The sequence below is a fragment of the Piliocolobus tephrosceles genome, chromosome 10 (genome assembly GCF_002776525.5).
Source record: "Piliocolobus tephrosceles isolate RC106 chromosome 10, ASM277652v3, whole genome shotgun sequence".
Taxonomy (NCBI): Eukaryota; Metazoa; Chordata; class Mammalia; order Primates; family Cercopithecidae; genus Piliocolobus; species Piliocolobus tephrosceles.
This window is the reverse complement of record NC_045443.1, coordinates 69,537,653-69,563,096: the sequence shown is the minus strand read 5'-3', so window position 1 is coordinate 69,563,096 and position 25,444 is coordinate 69,537,653. Positions and strand designations below refer to the sequence as shown.

Genomic DNA, 25,444 nt, shown 5'->3' with positions numbered 1-25,444 from the left:
AGATAGATAGATAGATAGATAGATAGATAGATAGATAGATAGATAGACAGACAGATAGGACACATATACATAATTTATTCTAGGGTTTTGATGCAAGGAGAAGGAGATTATACCATGTGTTCCATTTGTAATCTTAAAACTGGAAGTATTGAGTTCGTTTGTCCCAACAGAAGAAAAAATAATTATTTTACAAACAGATGGCCGGATGCAGTGGCTCATGCCTGTAATTCCAGCACTTTGGGAGGCCAAGGTGGGTGGATCATGAGGTCAGGAGTTTGAGACCAGCCTTGCCAACGTGGTGAAACCTCATCTCTACTAAAAATACAAAAATTAGGCGGCTGTGATGGCAGGAGCCTGTAATCCCAGCTGATCAGGAGGCTGAGGCAGGAGAATTGCTTGAATCTGGGAGGCGGAGGTTGCAGTGAGCTGAGATCGCACCACTGCACTCCAGCCTAGGTGACTGGGCAAGACTCCATCTCGGGGGGCAAAAAAAAAAAAAAAAAAACAGGTAAAATTTTTAATGTTTTGTGTCTGTACATGAAGTGATAAAAGCACAAGAGAAAAGAGGATACAAAATAAGACATAAATCAAGTATGACATTTGTACATATAAGGTATTCTGTGCCATCTCATCAACTTCCTGGACACAGGCCAGAAATGTGACTCTAGGCTTTCATTTGCCCCACACAGAAGGAAACATGATTAGATACATGACTGAAAGTGAGTAGGACTCAGGAGAAGCTGAAGTATCCCAATACTGGGTCAGAAATAAATGTGCCCCATTAGTCTGCATAGAAAGAACTCATGAGATATGAATAGTACCTTCAATATTAAATTTGTGGAAAATACAATGTTAAATTTTAGGGTAAATCAGTGACATCATGCTAACATTTAATTCAGTGAAAGCAGCATTCAATGCACCAATGAGATGATCTGGCTTCATTCAGGAAAGAAAAAATCAAGATGTTTTGTTTCCCACAAGAAAGAAACCATCCCTTAGATAATATTTTGGAAATTTTGAGAGGTTTTTATTATTGCTGTTGTTGTTCTCACCATGTTTGTTGGACATTATAGGCATTCTGTAGGAAGGAACCAGAAGTTCCAGATGTCCTGTGATGCACAAGAGAGTCCCACTCAGGGAAGATTTGTTTCACACCTTCATAATTCCAGTATGTTCTGCGAGACATGCAGGTACTGAATACACGTCCTGACGTGTGGTAGCACTCCAGAATGAGAAATATGTTTTCTCTGTTATTTCTTCACTGACCAACCTATGCCATAAGATATAAACTATTTTCATACTATACTTACAAATAATACTAGCTCATTTGCTAACTCTAAAAATCTTCCATTTTGACAGTTTGTAATTTGTGATGGCATGTTATCCCTATCTTGTTAAGGTTTTTTTTATTTTTCTGTTATCATTTACATGTAAGTCAGGCTATTATTACTTATCATTCCACTAGTTTTAAGTAGGGCCCACCCATTCTTCTGCCCTTTAAATTTTCTTCCTATATAGAGAATGGCTTCTGGGTTTTTAAAAATCTTAAATCCAAATATTCATCATAACTAGTAGCAAGAATGTGACTATTTCATTATGTTTTCTAGTATAATCATGTCAGAGCACTTACATATTAATATGCATTGCATATTATTTCATTATAAACTTCATTCTTTTCCTTCTCCTTTATTTTATAGTTAGAGCATTGTATTGTTCTTTCAAATTTATGTTCCTTTAAAAATTAAATATGCTGTTTTATAAAATTTCATTATCTCTGAATTTCATTTCATGATTTAAAAAAAGAAACAATACAAAGTATTTGTTTTTAAAAGAGGGCACTGGGTATGACAGAGTTGAAGGTCACTTGTAGAGATGAAGAATGTTTGCAAGGAAAATAGACTCACCTCTCACTTCCTGATTGGATATACCCTTATGTAGCATATTAGTTGATCCATATTGTGTATGTAGGTAAACAGTGGGAGAGAAGTTAGAATGAAATAGTGAGAGAGAAAAGAACGATCAGTGGGCTGGCCAGCACTCTTTTCATTTGAAGTGGCAAGAATTTAAGTCTCACTGAGTTTCATTGAGAGGGAACACCATAGAAAATAACCAAAGAGGCTGCCTGACAAAGAGGGAAGCCCCAGCAGTGCAAGGCTTGGGTGTGCCACTGGGATCCAAGACTGATGGGACTTGGAAGAAGTCTTGCAGGAGCACATCTCCCATGTCAGGGATGATTCAGTAGTGACTCTGCCCTGGAGCCAGGGTTGGGTGCCCCCTATACAGAAGCCATCAACTATAAAGGGAAGACTGCAATAGAGTGACTTAAACAGGAGATATTTCTCCCTCACCCATCCTTTATGCCTTGCCTCAATACCCCAAGGGATAGAGTAGCACCAAAAAAAAAAAAAAAAAAAAAAAAAGGGAGGAAGAAAAATGATAGGTTCTATTCCCTTTCTTAGCAAGAATCTCTACCTGGCCAAGGGTGAATTAGAGGCTATGCAGTGCTTTGAGCTGGATGCGAGATAGAATCCTTAAAGTGAACTTTGTACACCTGAAAGGGACTGAAAATCAATGAGATCTATCCAAACTCTACATAATGGATGAAAACGGGCAAGTCAAGTAAATATGTTTGAAATCAATTATTGGAGAAAATTAAGATCTTTTAAATCTATGTATCACTGAGTTCATATTACTAAATATGCTGATTAAGATAGGTAGATAAATTTCTATTACATTAACGGTCTGTGACTTGGGGTTAGAAAATATTTATCTTTTTTAAAAAATTGAATAAGGAAGATTCTATATGCACTGAGACAGAACTATGATCTTACATGAATATGGACAGAATCAGAGCCCAATATTCAAAGTTGTCCTTGAACAATTATGGTAAAAGATGCTCTTCCCTGCCTGCTTTATTTGGTTTGAGCTTTTAAGTCAACTGTGAATAAGCTTTACCAGTGAGAGTATCAGGATTTCTACAAAGTTCAGAGCTGTTAACCTTGGGTTGTAAAACCAGGAAAAATAAATCTCCAGATGTCCTCTGGATGCCAAGCTTCCACAATATCATCACCAATTTCAGATCCCAGGAGACTATATTGTACAGTCTGCCTTCATTTTCTGATTTTACAGCTAAACTCGGGTCTTCCCACATGGATTAATTACACCTGAAATTTTTTAAAGCCATAAAAGGAGACTATAAGAATATTTAAATTTGATGGGATCCCAGATTGCCTCTTGTAATTTCTTTCTCAGTTCACTATGCTGACTTGGTGAGAAGTTTTGGGCAGTACAGCATCACTTGTCATATAGGGCCCAGCACCACAGTGCTACGTGAATAGAACTCGTCTTAGGTTATCAGCAGCCCTTTGGTGAAAGATATTAATAAAAGGAGGTGCTTCATCTTTGGCACCTGAGGCAGAAGTTTTTTAAGGGGTCAGATGGCAACAAATTATCTTCTGTAGTATTCCTTTCCAACAAAAACTCAAGTAACCTTTGCACTTCAAATGATAGAGGTGCAGGCTGGCTGAAATTCACAAAGCCTGGAAATTTCTCCTATTCTCCTTAGCCCACAGATCTCCCTAGGACCGCTATGAATGCAGATAGGGGTCTGGAACAATCCTGAAAGGGATTTAACACATGGAAAAGGATTGCTTACTCAGCCCGTGACATCCACATGAAGGATAGTAGTAAGTAAAAAGAAACAAGTGCTATAATGTAGAATGGAGGTTCTCAAAATATGTTCCTCAGACCAGTAGTATCAATATCACCTTGGAACTTACTAGAAATGCAAATTCTCATCCTCTTATCCCCAGACATAACAAATCTGAAACCCAGCCAAAGATCCAGAAATCTCTGTTTTAAGAAGCCCTCCAGGTGATTCTGACACATGCTAACATTTGAAAATCATTGATCTATGATGCCAGTTATCATTATAGAGAGATGAGGAGACTTTCCCTCAGATTTATCCAAGAGGTCCCAGTCAGCAACCTGTGACTTAGTGTGGCAGGCTGTATTTTGCAAAGATGGCTGGAATAATCTCTCTCATTCCACATGCTCTTCTTACCCGGAACAATCTCTCTCATTCCACACACTCTTCTCACCATGATATTGACAACCCTTCCATCAGAAAAGCAGATCTATGTCCTCTACCCCTGAATCTGGACAGACTTCTTTTTCAGTGTTAACCAAGAGAATGTGGCAGAAATGATGCTATGAGACTTCCATAGCTCAGTAACAAAATACAATTTAGTTTCTGTCTTCCTTACTGAAATACTTGTTCCTGAAGCCTTCAACCACAATGTAAGAAATTGGAGTCCCTGAAACTTCCACATTGTGAGGAAGCCCAAAGTCGCCCATGAGAAGAAACCACATGAAGAGGCCCCGACACTACACAGAGAGATGCTGGTCCAGAACCCAGCTGCTCCAAACCATCATTTCACTGCAACTGCATGAGAAAACATGAGCCAGACCCAATCATATGGGTCTTTCTCAAATTCCTGACCCACAGAATCTGAGACAGATAATAAAAACAGGGTCTTGTTTTAAGCCACTATGAGTAGATAGCTGAATGTATGGTATTCTGGTGACCTAACTTTGTTTTTTTTCTCCCAAATATTGTCAGTTATCCAATGTCATATATGAAATATTCCACCTTCTATTTGTTCTTTTTAGAAGCCACACTTACTAGGTCAAATATGTTCATATTCTTGTGTCTATTTCTGGACTTTTTCCTTTAAACTACTGATCTGTCTCTCTAGTTCTGTACCTTTTCTACACTATTTTAATTACAGCTATATACTACATTTTAATAATGAGTAGGACTCTTCTCATCCTGAATTGCCATTTCAATAGTGTTATCTCTAGTCTGCTGGATGAATTTTAGAACAATTTACAAGGTCTGAAGATAAATAAACAAAAAAGATTACTGATTAGCTTGTTTTACAACAGTAAGATGTCTCACAGAACTTGATATATTTCTTCAAATATATTTCTTCATATACTTCTTTCAAAGAATTTCTTTCATGATATTCAGTAATTCTTGAGTTTTATTCTTTCCATGCTTCTAAGGATTTCTTCATAAATTTATTCTTAAACATTTTCTACTTCTGTCGCAAGTGCTATTAGATTGTATCATTTTTCCCCAAATACACATACATACATATTTTCTAATAGGCATATTGCGAAAGCATTCTCTCAAATAAACTGAATATATTTCATTTCCAAGTAGATGATTATGTCTTCTGCAAATAATTATAATATTGCTGCCTCCTTTCTAATATTTATACCTCATTTCATTATCTTGCCTTGTTTCATTGGCTAAAGGTTTCAGAGAAAAGTTAATGATTTTTATACATTTAAAAAATGAAAGTTGTTATATTTATTTAAAACTCTCTTAGAAACAACCACACCATACCAACTTTCATAATAAGGAAAGGCAACAAAAAAACTCACATCAAAAATATCCAGTAGCAGTCCTTGGTGGAAGAAAAGTCAGTCAACGACAACAAAAATTTAGAGTCAAGTTGATGTAAAAAATTAGGTAGGATGTCATATCCATAAATAACTACAGTATAAAACTCCATGTTAAATGTCTTCAAAGAAGCTCAAGCAAAATTATATAAGAAGAAAGAAGAAATAACTTCTGACTAAGGGGAATGGGAGTAGCCTTCAAGTGAGAGTTTGAAGTATGGGTAAGATTCCAACCTATGAAGATACTACAGCAACAAAGCTGGAAAGAAACAAGACACAGTAGGGAAAACAATGAGTTCCTTAGGTTTTGGACAGATTTGAAAGTGATGATAGAAGAAATTGAAAAAATAACCTAGAGAATGCAGGAATGCCAGGTTAACAACACAAATAACATGAGTAATTTACATGAAATGAGAACTGGCCATGTGGCTGCCAGGCATTGTCTCAAGAGCTTCACTTGTATTATCTCTAAAACAAGAGTTGCAAGCCTAGACTATATGTTTTAGGTCATAGCAGGCTATGTCAATTTTTCAACAAAAAGATAACATGACCAAAACAAGCGTTAAGAAGAATAATTGGATAACAACTTTCAGGACTGAAGAAAAGAGAATCCACTCACCACAAAGACATTTAAGAGGCTTGTTAAAAGATGAAATCCAAGTCATACAAAGCTTTCACTCTGTAACCTCTGGCCCCATTTCATACTGTCCCCACTACACATCCTAAACTGATCTAACTACCCTAAACTGATCTGAAAGTATGCAGTACCCCTTCCAAAGCCTGTGCCTTTTCACATCCCATTTTTTATTTATGCCTGTAAGGCTCACTCCATGCTTGTCCTTTAATTTGTCAATCTTAACACATTCCAGACTTGGTTAGTTATTTCTTTCTGCAAACAGTGCTTTTTCCAGATCCCAATGAGAGTAGTTACCATGCTATGTTTTAATTGAATGTTTACAATTGTTCTTGCCTACAAATTGTGAGTTATTTGGGGGAAGTACCTGTGTTCTACTTATATTTACATTCCCAAAATCAGGTACAATATCTCAGCAGACCTCCAGTGAACACATGAATGAAATAAATACCAAGATGGACAAAAGGACCATGGACTAACAGGGAAAATCCAAAACTGAATGCTACGCCCTTACAGTGCACAAAAACACACTTTTGTGATGACCTTTAGCAATGGTCATCAACATCTTCTGTTTTTGTCTATGCAGTTTCTCTCACCTCCTTTTAGCAATAGGCCTATCACGTGGACCCCCAGGGCTGAGCAGGTGAACCAAGATGGGAAAGTGATTGCTTCAAGGGTGGGAAAGCACATAGTTCAGGCTGAGCCAATTGGAATTCTTCCCTGAAAATGACTCTCACTGTAGCTGTCGAGATTTCTTACCTCTTGGTGATCAAGCTGAAAAAATGTGGATTACTACTACAATTTGGGCTTCATGAGAACAAAAACATTCTTAGTCTTATTTATAGCAAGACAGTGATGGGCACAAAATAAGCTCTTAAGAATGTGTGTCAGATGAATGAGTCCAAAACTTCAAGCAGCTATATTCTCAGAAACAGAGTTTTGGCCACTGGCAAATAAGAGTCCTAATAAATTGATAGATAAATGAGTTTAGGAGTTTCATTGCATTAGTACAGTCTTTTCCAAAATGTGCCAAGGAAAAAAAAAATACACAAAATGTTTTAAAATAATTGCCATCTACTATTACTATCACATTTTAATAAGAAGAAACCAGGGAGGACTAACCTAAGAATAAAGAACCATTCTCTGCATTTAATTTATTTGACTTTGTGAAAATTTTATTGTCATTGATTCTTTTATTTCTTTGCTATCTGGCAAAATTTAGATTGGACTTGACCAATTTGTGAAACTAGGGGATAAGGGGGTAAAATAAGTTGAATAATGGCTCCCCAAAAGATATGTCCAAGTCCTAGCCCTCAGTATCTTATTTGGAAAAAACACCTTAGTAAAGGTAATTAGGTTAAGAATTACAAGATAAGGTCATCCAGATTTAGGGTGGACCCTAAATCCAATAATAAGTATTGTTATAAGAAGAAGGGAGAGGGAGAATTGAGTCACTGCGTCACAGATGGGAAGGCCATGTGAAGGTAGAGACTGAATTAGAGTTATGTGTATGCAGTATAAACCAAGGAACATCAAGGATTGCCCAAAGCCACCAGAAGCTAGGAGAAAGGGCTGGGATGTATCCCCTCTTAGAGCCTCCAGAAGAAACCAACCCCGCTGATACTTTGATTTCAAACTTCTAGGCTCTAAAATTCTTAGAGAACATATTTTTGTTGTCTTGAACCACCAAGTTAGTACTAATTTATTACAGCAACCTTAAGAAACTAATACATGGGGTTATTCAAATTGAAGGGTGAGAAAAGAAATAGCATCATGAAAATGTAAGAAATTGTAGGAATATATAGTCTGAGAAAGGCCATTGTATTTGGTATTTTATGTCAGAAGAAGAATATCAAAGGGGCAATTCTCTCAACTTTGCATTTCCTTTAGCTGAGAGCTGGTAATCATACATAGCCATAAGCTACATTTTTAATCAAACTTGTTTGACGAAATTTATACCTGATCCAGAAGCCACAATGATAAAATTTTCTATTATTTTCCTTTTAAAATCTCACTGATACAAAATTGTGATCATATGGAAAGTAACTTCATATTTTTTCTGTGCCTATATTATCTATAACTCACATTAGTATCTTTATTTGAACAGACGTGTAATGTTTTATTACACGTCTGTTCCAATAAATGAATGACCGTGAATGAAAGTAAAATTCAAGCCTATTGATGCAGACTACTTGCCATTGCTAGATCATGAAGTGACCTACATCATCAATCATAATCATGTATACATTTTTGTTATAGACAAAAATATAAAATTAATACTAATCTTAAAGTTTGTCTTAATATGCAGAAATAGATGAGTATATGTGACTCCAGGTCTCTGTAAAATAAGTGCAATATTTTGTTCTAACATTTTCCCATCAAACATAGTAAAAAAACTTGGGCTGTTGTTGTTCTGCAATCTGACATTTAAGCTTATGTTTTTAAAATTTTTATGTTTCTCATGTTTCTGATTCATTATATTGTGCAATGAAAGCATCTCTGTTTCACTTAGCATTCTGTTGAATCTGCAGAGATCTTGCTACTTTAAATGTATATGCACTGTTCTTCCAGCATAAAAATCAGTCATTAAGTTGAAATGATGGAGCAGCGATTTCTGGGTTTTATAGAGATTAACAAGGCTTACTTCTACCTACAGAGATCATCTAACTGACAGACTGCACGTTGATGACCAAATAAGAGATTGACAGATGCAAGGAACTCTCACGTGCTGTCAGACATCCATTGAATTTTTCTAAATATAGTAAATGATCTTTGGCTTTTTAAGAAGCTGTTGAATAATGCTACCATCCATTAATTACTAAAGGCACTAGGAAAAGTCCTTAACCAAGATGTGGATGGATAGTTATTTAGGAAACCAAAGGCTAGAAAATGAGGTATTTAGTATTAATGAGGTTATGGAGTAACTTGATTCATTACAACTACTAGCTGAAATTGAAAGGAACAATCAAAGTTCATTACTAGGCCTGATTTGCTGGGCAGGAAAGAGTAAAGATACTGTGTATATGAACCTGTTCCCTATACCTTCATTTCTGCTCTTCTTTTTTTAAGATTTCTTGTCAGTAAACATTATTCACTTCCTATTTTGTTTTCTTAGGACACCAATGTACACTGAAATTCAAAAAGAAATCATTTATGGAGTATATAGTAAAATCAGAAAACTATAATTGCTCATATGAACATTTCTTGAACACAATCTTACTTAAAAAAAAAAAAAAAAAAAAAAAAAAAAAAAACTAGCATTACCTTAAAATCCGTTCAGACACAAAATGCAAAAATACCCATGAAGTTAGGTTGCTGTTTACTTTTCATGGCCAATACCATTAAAACGAAATTTGAAGAATTCAATTTATGTAAATTTTTCCCATTAAATTATTCATAATAAGAAATTCTCTCAACCTTTCTGAAGTGAAATGAATGCAAATTTAATTCATTAGATGACTAGACTAGTATAAAATCTTAGAGGAAAATGTAAATGGTAATTGAAAATATAGAAATGATACTTGTTTGGTGACACAACAAATCAATCAGCATAAATTGTCAAGGTACAAAAATATTACTAGAATGTTTCTGTGTTTTCCCTTAAAAGGCATTTTTTTTCTCTTTCAGGCACATATCTTACAGGAGAATAAATGAAGTAGAAATTGTAGGTTCAATTGATCTGAATGTCATGAACCTTGCAAGACCACCATATTCCCTCCTCTCAGAAGAGGCCCCTAATGAAGGCACTGTTGAAGACAGGAGACCTGACTTTTATCTTGGCTTCTCCTAACAATTCTGTGACTTTGGCTAAGTCATGAGACTTCTGTAAACATCAGTCCCCTCATCTATATTAAATGGAGTTTAAATAGTATACATGTAAAATGCTGGTCCTACATCTACCAAAAGGATTTCATAAGAATAAAGTGAAATAATGGGTTGACAATGCTCAGTAAATCATAAAATACTACAGAGTTGGCATGCTTTAGTTACTACACATGAATTCCAGGCTGCTACCCTAAAAGTTTCATAGAATTGAACACAAAATCTACCCAGTCTTTTCTTGGTTATCCTTAGTCACTAGATTTCTGGAAAGTATAAAGCTCACTAATACTCAAATGCCTTCTATCTAAGTCTTTGTATAGTCTAATTTAATCACTATGACAAACTAGAGTGATAAATTTTCCTATCTACATCTTACAAATGAAGAAAAAGACTCACGTTAACTAAATTGCCTAATGTCATTTAGTAGGATAGAAGAGATGACATATAAACCCAGCTTTGTCTTGTTACAATACCTCAACTTTTTCCAACTAAATCTATAGCCCATTCAAATTTTTCCTTTTGGCGAAAGCACATATTCAGAAGTGAAATATTAACATAACCACAATCCTCTTCCATATTCAAAGGTAGCTGCTTAGTTTCCAAATTGTGAGTCTCCAACCATTTCTGAGCGCCAACCACCCGTATCCCGGGAATTCAGGTGTCACTGCTGCCATGCAGTGAATTCCAAGGCATTGATATGCCATGGGCACATTTCCATCTGTCCTTTTAAACTCTTGCTGAAGACACCAAACAAAGCTGCCTCATGAGCCCAAATTTATCTAAATCATCATAAGCCCTGAAAACAAAGCTGTGGGATCTCAAACTACACTATTACCATGACGATTTGGTAAGGGCAGTTGAAGATGAGCAAACAGTTATTGAACGAAGTGGTAGAAAAGTATATAATGAATTAGGAACCTGAGCTGGCTCTAACCCATGTGCTTCCCATCACTGGCAAGTAGGTCATGTATGGGGAACACCTAACACAAAGAAGGCACTCAATAAATGATGGTTTGCGTAGAATTAAAAGGTGAAAAAGACACAGTTCTTTCGTTCTAATGATGTCTACAAAGCTTTCAGAGATTCAGGACTATTGCTGCTGTAGCACAGGAGAATATATATATAGAAAAATTATTTTGTGTCCTTGGCCAGGAGTACGATGAAGAGAAATGATCTTAAAGGAGAAAAAATATAAGTAAATACAGATTTTAATCACAATTTAAGTTTTGTCTTATACAGTCTATTTTTTCTTCAAAAACATATCCATGTATTCAGCACTAGGTAAACATTATGTGTCATTGATACTGTTTGTTTGTTTTGTTTTATATTGTTGTCATGGGATAATTTTGTTTCAAATATCTTGTAGAGATCCACGCAAATGTAAAACACTGAATACTTTATTACAAAGTCATTGAAACCTTATCATTAGACTTGTTACTCAGCAATTGAGTGAGCCAGCACTTCAAAATATCTAGAAAACCAAATTCATGACCTCAGAAAAAAGCAATAATTGTTTTGCAGATTAAAATCCTTTTCCTCACTCCAGCCAGTAACTTAATTTTCAAATGTAAATGTGGTGTGCAATCTGAGTAACCTGAAGGAGGAATTACGCATCATTTTGCCTTAGTGCCAGCAAAATATCTCCAGTTGACAGTTATTAATTTCTAGTCAAATTATCCTGGAATAGGGTCAAAGAGAACTAATGGTTTTATTTTACATTCTACGAAGTGCTGTGTTTCAGTATTCAAAATGCAGTGCTCTGGAAAGAGAACTGCAGCAGAATCTGGGAGACCTTCATGCCCTCTCTAAAAACTGTTAGCCAGATTAGTAAGTATATTAACCCTTTACCATTTCTAAGGCACGCTCCCACAAACTATAATAAAATTATCCAGCTATTTATTCTTGATCTTCATTGAGTAAAATGTACAAAATTTTAACTTTCCTAAAAATATAAATATCTAATTATGTATCACTGACTAAAGATTAAAAGGGTTGTTATTGTTTTCATTAACTTTGCAGTTTGTATTTTACTTTTAAGTTGGAATTTTAGCATACTAAACATGCATATGGAAGTTAAGGAGATCTAAAGTATTAGTTACTTAAAGCTCATTTTCCCCCTCAGTTCCCAATTAGATGATCCATGTGATATGGGTTGTACCATAATAAAATTATTCAACTCATATGTAATCCTTTTAATTGGCTCACAGAAGTTTAAATAAATTTTGTTTTATGTTATGGCATGCAAATAATGCAAGTAATTTGCTTTTGAATTTTACAAAATCCCAGTACAAATCCAGGTACATAAGTTAGATAAGTATATGGAAAATGTTGGAATTTGATCTTTGCGGGTATAATATAACCAATGGCATGGTACAGTGGAAACAGCAGGAGATTTCAATTAAAAAGATTTAATATCCCTGTTCTAGCTCTGTTAATTTCACCTTGGGCAAGTCACTGTCTCTCTCTGAAGCTCGGTTCCCTCTCTAAAATTTGTTTGAAAATAATATCTATTATTAAGAAATAGCAACAAACTTTATTGCAGCATTTAAGAGAAATATCTAGAAAAGTGCCTTTGCTTACTGTGATGCACTCAAAAGATGATACTTTTAACAGCTTTATTGTCATGTAATTCATATGCAGTATAATTTACCCATTTAATGTGTACACTTCAATGTTTTTAGTATATTCGCAGGATTGTGCAACAATCACCACAACCTACTTTTGAACATCTTTGTGTCCCGCTAAAAGTAAACCAATACCCATTAACAATCCCTCTCAATACACTCCCCCACCCTCATCTCAAGGTAACCACTAGTCTGCTTGCTATCTTTATAGATTTGTCTATTCTGGACATTTCATAGAAATGGAATCATATATATATATACGTAACATGTAATCTTTTGTGACTATATTCCCTCATTTAATTTAATGTGGAAAAGGTTTATCTATATTATAGCATGTATCAGTATTTCATTCCTCCTATTGCCAATAATATCCCACTGTATGGATGTACTATATGTTATTTATCCACTCGTCAGGTAATAGACATTTGAATTGTTTCTACTTTTTGACTATTATGAATAACACTGCTATGAGCATTCATGTACAAGTTCTTGTGTGGATATGTGTTTTCATTTTTCAGGTATGTGCCAAGGAGTGTGACTGCTGGATTCTATGATAACTCTATGTTTAGCATTTTAAGGAACTGCCAAACCATTTTTCAAAGTGGTTGTGCCATCATACATTCACTAGCAATTTATAAGAATATCAATTTTTCCATACTTTCGCCATCACTTGTTATTGTCAGTCTTTTACATTATAACCATCCTTGTGGATTTTAAGGGGTATCTCATTGTAGTTTAATTTGCATTTCCTTAATAACTGATGATGCTTATTAATCATTTGTATAGCTTCTTGGGAGAAATGCCTAACACTTTATCCATTTTAATGGGTTATTTGTTATATTGTCATTGGATTGTAAGTGATATTTATGTAATCGGGATACAAGTTCCTTATCAGATATATGGTTTGATAACATTTTCTTTCATTGTGTGGATTCTTTTAACTTCCTGATGTTATTATTCATACCACAATGTTTTACTTTGAATGAAGTTCAATTTATCTTTTTTTCCTTTGGTTGCTTGTACCTTTGGTATTGTATCTAAAAAGTCAATCATAAAGTCTAACTCCTAAGTTTTCTAAGAGTGTTATAGTTTTATCTTTTTACATTGGGATTCAATTTTATTGTTATGTCAATTTAACATGTCTAAGCCAATACATTAAGTCTAAGCCAATGAATACATACACGTTCATTAAAGAAAAATCAGAAAATATGCATATGAAAATATAATAAAACAAAATACAACCATAATTCTATTCATCCCAAAACAACTACTTCTAGCATGCTGGTTTATACTTCCAAACCCTATTTTCTGTATATATATTCTAATTTTTGTGTATATATATGTATATGTACACATGTATACATTTTAGTGGGATTACATAATGCACACAGTTCTGTAGACAGGTTTCTTTCTTTGATATATTGTAAACATATTTGCATATCAGTTTTTTGGATTTGGCTTTTCTGAATTTCAAGTGTTTTAGCTGCATAAGAGCAAGTAGCTGTGATAATCAAAAGAAATAATGTTATAAATACATTTTGTAAGACTTCATCTATAGAGTGAATTAGCTTTATTCTATTATTGTATTAAATTAGTCTTTTTTGTTAAAATACTTTCTCCAAATACTCTATAAAATCCCTTATCACATTAGAATATTAAACTAGTAAGTTTTTGAAATACCTATGTCTCCTAAATTCTTCAGGACTAGCAGTCTATATAGCTTTGAGTCCCCGGGGCCTGTCACAATTCCTGGACCAAAATAGTGACGAATAATTGTTGGAATTAATATGTATTATCAACACCTCTGAATATTTTAGAAATGGTACAGTTGTTCTTTGATCACTGATTAAATTATCGAAAGCTTGATGAATATATGTTTACAACTATTATATCTTCCTGATACATTGACTATTTTATAAAATGTTCCTCTTTATCATTAGAAATTTTTTTTGTTTTAAAGTCTACTTTATCTAATATTAGCACAGCCACTTCAGCTCTTTCATGGTTACTTTTTGCACAGTATATATTTTCCCATCTGTTACATACAAAGTAAGTCCCTTCAACCAGAACTATGAAGCCCTTCATCCTCATGGCTCGCCTTCCCTTTGGGCAGAACCTTAGCACCATTGCAACAGAGCTGGGAATGGTGGTCTCTAGTTTTCTCTGATTGCCACTCCTAGCGTGGAACCTCTGTCATCCAAAAGAGCTAGAATGGCAAGCAAAGCTTTGTCTAGAAGCAGGAAAAAGACAGAGAGTTCCTGTTTGCACATTGTTCACCTGACTCATTGAGTTCCCTTTAAGTGTGAGGAAACAAATACTGGAGAAAGGTCTAGGAGGGTGGTCGAATCAATGGATAGGCATCAATTACATGGCCAGCCAGCTGATAAGGTCCTAAAATTTCATTAGTTTTGAAATAAAGCAACACTGCTTTTGAAATTTTTTACCTTATGAATGTTATGTTGAGATTTAGGTATTATGTGTATGAATCAGAAAGTTATTATGACTGATTTAAAAATACTTGAAAGAAAAAGGAAAAAGAAAATAAGTTGGTGTCAACCCTCACCATTAAGATTATCTCTACCTTTGGTTGTTTTGACCACACTATTTAGAAAACTGATAGTAATGAAAAATGTTTCTTATTCAAAGTTATGCAAATGATTCCTGTTCATACAAATGCAAATAGACTTTGTCCAAAGGAAAATATAAATTTTTGAAAGTTAAATTCTCCTTTTAACCAGTTGTAACATCTTACTGGTTCTCATTAATTAAAAAGTTAAATAAAATTTTTGACATATATTCATTTCATATTTGTAGGAGTCATAATTTTCTCTTTTTAAAAATATTACCCATTAACACAAATATTGAACATTATTTGGGCAACATTATTGCTGTTACCCTGATCTTTCTGTCCTTTATTATTTTTCTCTCCTTTCTTAACCTTTCTTTTCTCTTCACTGAGCTCAATCCGCAGGACAAGAAATAAACAATAGCAGACACATTGAACATAGATGATGCACAAGGGAAACAATGGAGATCATCATCAGAATACTGTCATGTCAAGAAGAAGCCACGTTACTGAGAAGAATGTTACTAAAATTTTTAATGTCATACACTAAAGGTACACACACTCAAAAGATGGGTAAGCTACTTTATCAGAAAGTAGGTAGATAGATACATAGATAGATAGATAGATAGATAGATAGATAGATAGATAGATAGATCTATTTTATAGAACTTGCAATCTTTGTGGTTCTAGATATCACAAAGCTCATATTTAAAAATATTAATATTGAAATTTTAAATAGTTAAGGTTTTAAAATTAACTGGAAAAAAATCCATAAAGTGTTCCCCTTGCAGTTATCATAAATTTTCAACCTCTTAAATAATGTCCTTACCATTTATTCTTTTTTAGGCTTCAACCATGTCTATGTCTTGGTCCTGGAACATTTTTCTCTGATTTTCTTAACCAACAATTCAGTGATAATAAGCATTCAAACAGCATGAAGGATTTAATCAACACTTGCATAAATGCATCAGAAAACACACTGTATAAGCAGAGATAAACTGTAAGCAAATATGTACTGTCTTTGTAAGCCATAATTTGTTTGAAAGTAAGTTAGTTCTAGAATAGAGCGTAAAGTAGTTATTTTAACCTTAAGTGAAAGCAACTTGTCTCCACCTCTTACCAAGTTGAATCTTAACAGAATAAGCATGTTTACCCCTATTTTAATGTAGCAAGAATCTTTACAAAGAGAAATCAGATCAGTGAAGTAAATCATCAAATACATTAGAATATTAGATGATCCAAAATCATCTCTATCTTTTCCAACAGTTAAATTAATTTGTTTCCTTGCCTTGGCATTTATGAATGTTAATTTAATCACACAAACTTAGACCTCCTGTGAGAGAATTTGAAACCACATTGTGAACATGATTTTCACATAGGGTTTGTTCCTTTTTCCCAAGTTAGAAAATAAAATTTAAAAACTGCATGCTTGTATTAGACCCTAGGCAAAATCAGCATAGGCCTGCCATCTCCCGTCACATTGATTCAGGGCTCTGGGGAACCATGTCACCATCTGGACGGGAGTGCATATGGTCAGAGGGAGGTCTGGGAGAGTGTCCTCAAGAAGACCCCAGCTGGCTGAGCAGCCACCTGTTACTGAGATGAGCGAGGGCAAAATAGATCATATTCATCACAATCCATCTGTTTATAATCTCCAAATATTCAGTCCTGCCATGGCAGGGTACAGCTTCAACAGGAGAGGACTGACTCAGAGAGACCAAGACCACAAGTCCAGCTAAGCAGAAGACATGTGGAAGATCCTCTATGATGAGAAATAGACAAGGAGGGAAATCTGAAAAGGTCAAGAAGGCAGGGGTAGCAGGCTCAGAGCAGCAGAAAGGCAGGGATTATCCATGGCGCAGGAGCCTAGTGAAATCATAAGAATAGCATTGATGAACAGGGTTGGGGGTTTCAGACTCTTAAGAAGAGTGGGATGTTTTAACAACCTGCTGAACACAACTGTCTCTGGATTCAGAAATGTTGATCGTGGCTTCAAGACGGGCATATACACATGAATTAATTCAACTCCTGATTAAGGCATGGATACAGAATCTAGGATTCATTGATATTTTTCATGGCAAACAATAATAGTTAATAATAGTCAATAGGTATATCGCCCTTCATAAGTACTATGCGTATATTTACTAATTTAATCCTCATTAAAACCCTGTAAGATAGATACTATTATTATTCCCAATTTGAGGTTCAGAAACAAAATGGATGCAGAGGATTTTAGTAACTTGCCCCAATCATATAAGTAGTAGAGCTAGATTTGAAACCCAGCATCTGTACTCCTAAGCACTACTGTTTGCCACTCCCATTCCTTTTACTTTCCAAGAGGCTGCAATGACTGAGTTCATCTCTTCCTATTTTATACTCTCATTTCCCTGTCTAACTTGTTTTACCCTGATTTTCCCTGTCTCTTATATCATGAATATTAGGTTGGATATTCATGTGGAACCTGAACAATGACTGCAAATACATGAAATGTGCCCTGCCCCTCCTCCTCCGAATCCATTTGTTTAAGCTGAAATGAGGAAGGACTCTTGTTTTAGGCTAAAGGGGAGATTTGACTCTTGAGTGTCTAAACTGTGTAAAGGGTATGAGGGATGTGTGTGTGTGAATGTGTGTGGTGTGTGTGTGCGTGTGTGTATGTGTAAAGGGCAGAGGGTGGAATATGGAAGGTAGAAATTAGCGAACAGCTGAAGGTTGAAGGTAGAAGCTAGAAAGGCTGTGTTTAAGAGGAACTCCATGAGACTTACGATTTACACAGGCCTAGTAGACCCCAAGGGCTAAAATGTGGGACAGTTATGGAGGGGGCAACAGAATGGACTGAGATGCTCAGCATGGCATCAGCACCAGCGACAGTGCTGAGACACTTCCGACAGTGACTCATGAGCAGCTGACATCAGAGACAAAAGCAGATTAATGGGATTCTTCTTCAGACGTTATGAGAACCCTCCCAGAGATGTCTCTAAATAAACAGCGGAGATTTAAAATGGAAGAAGGAAAAAATTGATATCCCACAATTGTACAGAAAAGTGCTACAAAGCAGCAAAATACAGGTATTAATGTTAATGTGGCTTCACTGCTTGCAGAGAATGGTGAGGCCTGCAGATATCCTAGTTTGCTGTATACAAAGCAGTAGGGAAGAGTAAGTGCAATGCAACATAAACCATCCTGTTTGATCATGTCAAGCACAGCTGCTGACATACTCTACTAATAAAGGGCAACACAGACATTTTACCAGTATAGCTTATAATCTATTGGTGCCTTTTTTGTTGAGGTTTATTTTTGTAATCATTGCATAAATATTGAATTCTAGCCATACATTAAAGTTGCTGTCCTTTTTGTTAGGGAATTCTATCTCTTATTATGCAACTTTTTTGTGCATTTTTTTTCACTAGTATTGACATATGGTACCCAACCCTGTCACTCTAGACAAGGTTCGATTCAAGTCCTAAAAAATTCAACTGTGACCTTTTAGTTGTCCCACTGAGCTTGTGCTTTTTTGTCTGCCTAAAGTCAGATTCCAAGGATCAGGTGACATGGGATAAAAAACAGAATAAGCACTTTTGATGTAAGCTAATGTGACTGGACCATATGTAATAGCCCTGCTGTCCTCCCATTTTCTATTTTGCACTATCTTTCCTGGTCATCAGCTGTAACAGGCAATCTTAGGGGGGAAGCAGCCTTTTAAAATTTCTCAAAAGGATGAAGTATGAGCAGATGTCCAAGAGAAAGATAAAATAACATTGCAAGTAAAATGTAGAGATTTATTGATTCATTTTAGCAAGCTGTAATAGAAAATGTTGAGAACCTTAGAGTACAACACTAAAAGAGAAAAGTAAGAAGTCTTATTTTCATCCCATTGTCAAGAAATCATGTAGGTCCAGTTGCTTTCAACAAGTTTGTTTCTTTACTTTGAGTTGTCATTAGTGTCCAGTTCAATTCATCATATGCAAAATATTTTCTCCTATATATATTATTATATGCAGATAAACATATTATATATTAGTATTTACATGTTGATTTGTAGAATGTAACATTTCATGTTAAAATAAAGCCGTTACACACAAAGCAATATAATTATGTATTAATAATTCTTTTTTAACATTTTCATTTTGGAACAGTAATAGAATAATTACCCCAACAAAATAGAATTCCATGGGAAAAGGGATAATATGGAAACACAGTCCATATTTTTCTATTAAAAAAAGAAGTAGATGGCTGGTGTTGAAAAGATCAGCACTTTCTATATATGCTGACAGATGTACAACCAACAGGACATAGATAACCTGCTAACAGGAATTAAATATAAATATGCATTGAACACCTACTATGTACTAGGCACTATGAGGTTACTACAAGTAAAGTTTCTACTCTATGACTAGTGAAGAAATAGACATGTAAACAACTAATTCAAATGCAAGACAGAATTGAATAATAATCAGTCCTGCTGGATGTGGTGGCTCACACCTATAATCCTAGCACTTTGGAAGGCTGAGGCGGGCGGATCGCCTGAGGTCAGGAGTTCAATACCAATCTGGTCAACATGGTGAAATCCTGTCTCTACTAAAAATACAAAAATTAGCTGGGAATGGTGGTGGGTGCCAGCTACTTGGAGGCTGTAATCCCAGAAATCCCAGCTACTTGGGAGACTGAAGGAGGAGAATCACTTGAACCCCGGAGGCGGATGTTGCAGTGAGCCAAGATAGCACCACTGCACTCCAGCCTGTATGACACAGCAAGACTCCATCTCAAAAAAAAAAAAAAAAAATCAGTCCTTTGGCATAATGAGGTATCATGCCACACCTGTTAGGATGGCCACTATCAAAAAACAGAAAAATCACAGGTGCTGGTGAGGATGTGGAAAAATTGAAACCCTTGTGAAGTATTTGTGGGATTATAAAATGGCACAGCTGCTACGGAAAACAGCATGGAGTCTTCTGAAAAATTAAAAATGGAACTACCATAAAATCCAATAATCCCATTTCTGGGTATATATTCAAAAGCATTAAAAACAGGATCTCAAAGAGATATTTGAACATCCATGTCCATTGTACCATTATTCAGAATGTGAACGCAACCTCAATGTCTATCAATTGATAAACTGATAAAGAAAATATAGTATGGACATACAATGGAATACTACTTAGCCTTATTTAAAAAAGGAAAATTCTGTCATATGCCACAACATGAATGAATCTTGAAGATATTATGTTAAGTGAAATAAGGCAATGACATAAAGACAAATATTACATATTTCTACTTACATGGGGTATCTAAAGTAATCAAATTCATAGAAAAATAAGGTAGAATAATGGTTGCCAAGGGCTGGGGGAAAAGGGAAATGGAGAGTTGTTTTTCAGTGGGTATAAAGTTTGTCATGCAAAATGAAACAGTTCTAGAGATCTGCTGTACAATGATGTACATATAGTTAACAATATTGTAATGTACACTTAAAAACTTTAAAAGAATAAGTTTATGTTATATGTTTTTTAGCATAATAAAACGTTTTCTCAAAAAAAGAAAAAGAAAAAAAAACAGTGCTTTGGCACATGAAGGGAAGGGTGAAGGGAAGAGTACTAATTCTAATTCAGAGGATTATAGCTTCAGAGCCATGGCAGCATTTGACATGAGTTTTCAATAGTGAGTAAAATTTTGATGTACCAAAGAGGATGGAAAAGCATGAACAAAGACCCAAAGTGGAAGTTGGAAGTTCACGGATTGTTTGAGGAATAAGCAGTCTGAGTGGCTGAAACATAGGCTATGGAGGGATTAGCTCAGACCATTTATCAAACAAGTTCCTTGAAAAGACAATAACATCTTTTCCATTATCTGCATCAATTTACAGCGATTTTACCAGCACACAATGTTATTTTATATCCTCATTGTAAAAATATTATCCATCATAGTTTATTTAGCACCCTTCCTAGAAAGTGTGAAAAGAAATAAAGATATAACTCCCCAATGCAATCCCTCCCCCCTCCTCCCTCCCCATGATAGGCCCCATTGTGTGATGTTCCCCTTCCCGAGTCCAAGTGAGCTCATTGTTCAGTTCCCACCTATGAGTAAGAACATGCGGTGTTTGGTTTTCTCTTCTTGTGATAGTTTGCTAAGAATGATGGTTTCCAGCTGCATCCATGTCCCTACAAAGGACACAAACTCATCCTTTTTTATGGCTGCATAGTATTCCATGGTGTATATGTGCCACATTTTCTTAATCCAGTCTGTCACTGATGGACATTTGGGTTGATTCCAAGTCTTTGCTATTGTGAATAGTGCTGCAATAAACATACGTGTGCATGTGTCTTTGTAGTAGAATAAAACACTACCCAAAGATTCAGTACAATCCTTAAGCAAATTCAAATGGTAGCCAAGTGTGGTGGCTCACACCTGTAATCCCAGCACTTTGGAAGGCTGAGGCGGGCAGATCATTTTGGGAACAAAATGTAAATGTTGCTTCTAAAAGAGATTCATGAAGTTTTTTGTTTACTCTATGTTTAATTATTTGCTGAGTACACTTATTGAGATGGGAATTTGAACAAGATCTTTGTACTTGATTAGAGGGAATAAAAACAGCACATTTATCAAAAAAAAAAAAGAAAAGAAATAAAGATGGTAAATCCACTTAATCTTGACCTTTTTGCCTTTAAATTTTGAACAGCTGTTTTTCATGGCCTGCCATAGGACAAAGCAACTCAACCCAATAAACATAAACATTGAAAATACTAGTGAGGAAGAAAAGTATATAGGAAGCTCATTATATAGTTTCTGATATATATAAGCATACATTTTGGTATTGTCAAAATCTTTTACTCAAAGATAGTTATTGACCTTAATGACCCAATCTTATTCCTGTCTAATTTGACAATGATGCTGAGAATTTAAATAGAAAATGGGGAAGACATTGCAAGAAAAGTAATGAATTTAAATTTGGACATGTTTGAGATGCCTGAGGACATCAGCTGGAAATAATTAATCAATTAAATCAGGAGTTTTGAGCTCAGGAAAGAATTTGACTAGTAGGAAAAACATAGGGAGGCATCAAACAAAGAGTGATTGTTTAATTTATGATTTTATATAATCACCCAGGGAGAATGTGTAAGAGAAAAGAGGTAATTCATGTAGAAAAAAATAACAGGAAACACAGCAAAGGAGGGGTGGATAGGAGAAGATTCAGGTAAATTGAGAGACTGAAGGTGAGTCAGAAGTGAAAAATACCCTGGAAGCAAAGAGATGGGGTAATAGATGAAGGAAAATGTGGACGAGAGTATCAAATGCTACAGCAGCCATGGAGGAGGAAAATAGAAATATACTATTGAACCTACGAATTATATGGCTACTTTGCTAGAAAAGAAAGACTGAGTAGACTAGTGAGTCAATTCAAGAGTGTATGTTCAAAAATATAACAGAAAAAGCACGGCTCGTTGGTCTAGGGGTATGATTCTTGCTTTGGGTGCTAAAAATATAACAGATTTGATAACCTGAAACCCTCCCACAGGAAATCCTAAGATATCTGGCTACGATTTAACATTTTTGAAATGCATTACTCAACTCAGAAAAAAATCAAGTGAAATAATCAGGTGCCAAACAAGATTCCCCCAAACTACCATGTAATAACATGGAAATCCTCAAAACACATATAATGACATAAGCTGACGCTATAATTGGGAAAGCGAGGATGGGTCAAAGGGAGAGTAGCTAATCTTACTATTTTAGGACTTGACACACACAAGGAAAAAAGAATGTGTCTGATCTATGTATGTGGAGACTTGCAACCAAGATACCCTCATAAACCCTAGATCTTAGAGTTACATGATCACTTAGGGGTATAATAGAAAAAATTTATTCACTAGTACAGGCAGATGGTAATTGACTTTAACTCTTCCTGAGCTCCAAGTGAGTAAACAACTAAGAAAGTTTATTAGAAACATCACATACCAAAAAATAGGCCTGTGCTGGTGTGTGGTGTTCAGAACCTCAGCGCCAATAAATTAATATAAAATAGCATAAAATAGGTTCAGGCTTTTGACATTCCTAGGACTCCTGAAATAAATGATTGAATTGCAGTGACTCTCCCACATTCTGCACAATTAGACCATTCTCTTTTTTGTTTTTGTTTTTGTTTTTTGTTTTTTTTTTGTTTTTTTTTTTGAGACAGAGTCTTTCTCTGTCACCCAGCCTGGAGTGCAGTGGCACAATCTCGGCTTACTGCAAGCTCCCCATCCTGGATTCACGCTATTCTCCTGCCTCAGCCTCCTGAGTAGCTGGGACTACAGGCGCTTGCCACCACACCCAGCTAATTTTTTGTATTTTTTTTTTTTAGTAGAGACCAGGTTTCACCATGCTAGCCAGGATGGTCTCAATCTCCTGACCTCCTGATCCTCCCACCTCAGCCTCCCAAAGTGCTGGGATTACAAGCGTAAGCCACCGCGCCTGGCCTAGACCATTGTTTCTCTCTTCTTTCTCTCTCTCTCTCTCTCTCATACACACACAAAGGTGAACTGAAAATAAGCATTATAAAAGAATAGTTCAATATGTGTAAGAGATAGCAAACTTAAAAACAGTTGGATTGGAACTATGAAAACTTGAGATTACAGAAATAAAATTTAAAAATATATAAAATATGTTTCAAATAATAAAAATATTAAATAGCTGAAACCCAAAGGAAAAATCTGAACACTATAACAAAGGAATGGGAAACATAAAAAAGAACCAAATGGAGTATTCAGAAATTTAATAATATAGATAAATATTTTATTAGAACAAAAGATTCTAAATGATACAATTAACAAATGTCTAACCTAATGGACATACATAGACTATTTAGAAGGGAAGTGGTATATTCTGAATTGCATGTTAGGATGGCTCTGCCTGAAATGGAACTTAGAGATGATAACGGTTTCAAGTATTGAATGGTCAGGATTCCCACAGGAAGTGGATGGCACATTCACATTAGAATAATTCCAGGAGGGTTTATATAAAAAGAAATTCATTTTAATGTTCCGAGTGGAGATAGCAAGCCAGAAAGGATAATGCAGAAATCTGGAACTAGAAGTGAAGCTAAAACCAATCTTAGGCCCAAAGGGACATCAGCTTCCCACCGTAGAAATAGGAAAATAATGTTTGATTTCCTAAGCTATATTAATTACTTTACCCCTATAAAAACAAAAATTAACTTAGAAAAGTATTTTTGAGAGTGAAATATACCAGGGATTATGCTAAATCCATATCATTGAAACTTCTCAACAACTCTATAATGTGCATTCTCCCTGAGGCATTTAAATGAATAAATACATGACCTTACTCTCCTTCTTTCCTCAGATCTCCTGTCAAGGCTCCCCATTGGCCAGAAAGAGGAAAATAAAGGACAAGGGATCTCACTGATAGACAAAAGGGGAATCCTAGCAGCAAAGAAACAAGAAGAACCCATGCATATTTAAGACCAAGGCCTACCATGGAGTTGGATGCAAATTAAAATCAAAATCTGATTTCAGTCATCTCACCAAGCAATCATCACGATTAACTGGCTTCCCATATAGGTTGCTTGCTGAAAGAGACAGTACTGTTGAGGCCAGTACAAATATCTCATCTACTCTGCATTTTATATTTGCACTCAAAATTAATAACACAGAGTTTTGGAATTACTAAAAATGGAAACTTTATGAACTGTTGATTATTTCTTAATGAAAATTTTGGTAGTAGCTTCCATAGTTTCATGAGTCTAACAACATAAATGATAGGATGTGGCTATGTTATAAGCAAAGACAGAGACCAGAGGACACTTTAGTCGGTTGTCAATATTTGAAAAAGCAGAAGATGTGGCAACACCAGGGCAGGGTTATTAGCTATCAGCTGGCCTAGTAACCGCTGCTTCCTTTAATGGCACATGCTTGGATCGGCATGCTCCATTTCCCTCCTGTGTTTCCCTCCCAACATGCTTCACTCACCTCCCAGCATGCTTTGCCCCCTTCCCAGCATACTTCACTCCCCTCCCAGCGTGTTTTATTACCTCCCAGCAAGCTTCACTCCATTAGGTTAACTACTTCACTCCTACAAGTATTTGAGGTGATCCCCATTATGATCCATAGGAGACTCTTCTCAGAGGTTCTGGAGCCTAGAGGAGTCCTCAAGTCACCTTTTGTGCAGGGGCAGTACATGAAATTGACTAGAAGCTTAACAGAATTAGGCTAAATTAGGGAATAACCGAACTTCAAAATCTTAGCCAAAAATATTGATCTCTCCTTATTCCAATTTTCTACTTTATTCTTTTGATAGCTTTCTGCCTCCCTAAAATTTTCCCAAAAAAAAAAAAATCTATAA

The 25,444-nt window shown here is 35.5% G+C and overlaps 1 protein-coding gene across 2 annotated transcripts in view; it reads left to right on the top strand.

The window, feature by feature from the left end:
* LOC111552361 overlaps positions 1–24,550 on the top strand; it is an 81,422-nt gene extending 56,872 nt beyond the window's left edge. The window contains exon 2 of one of the 2 annotated variants that reach the window (XM_023226563.2): positions 24,446–24,550. The gene's annotated coding sequence lies outside the window, so the exon portion shown is untranslated. Of the gene's footprint in view, positions 1–9,730; positions 9,847–24,445 lie in introns of those variants that run through there. The other variant, XM_023226562.2, reaches the window with a different exon arrangement.
* Positions 24,551–25,444: the final 894 nt, after the last annotated feature.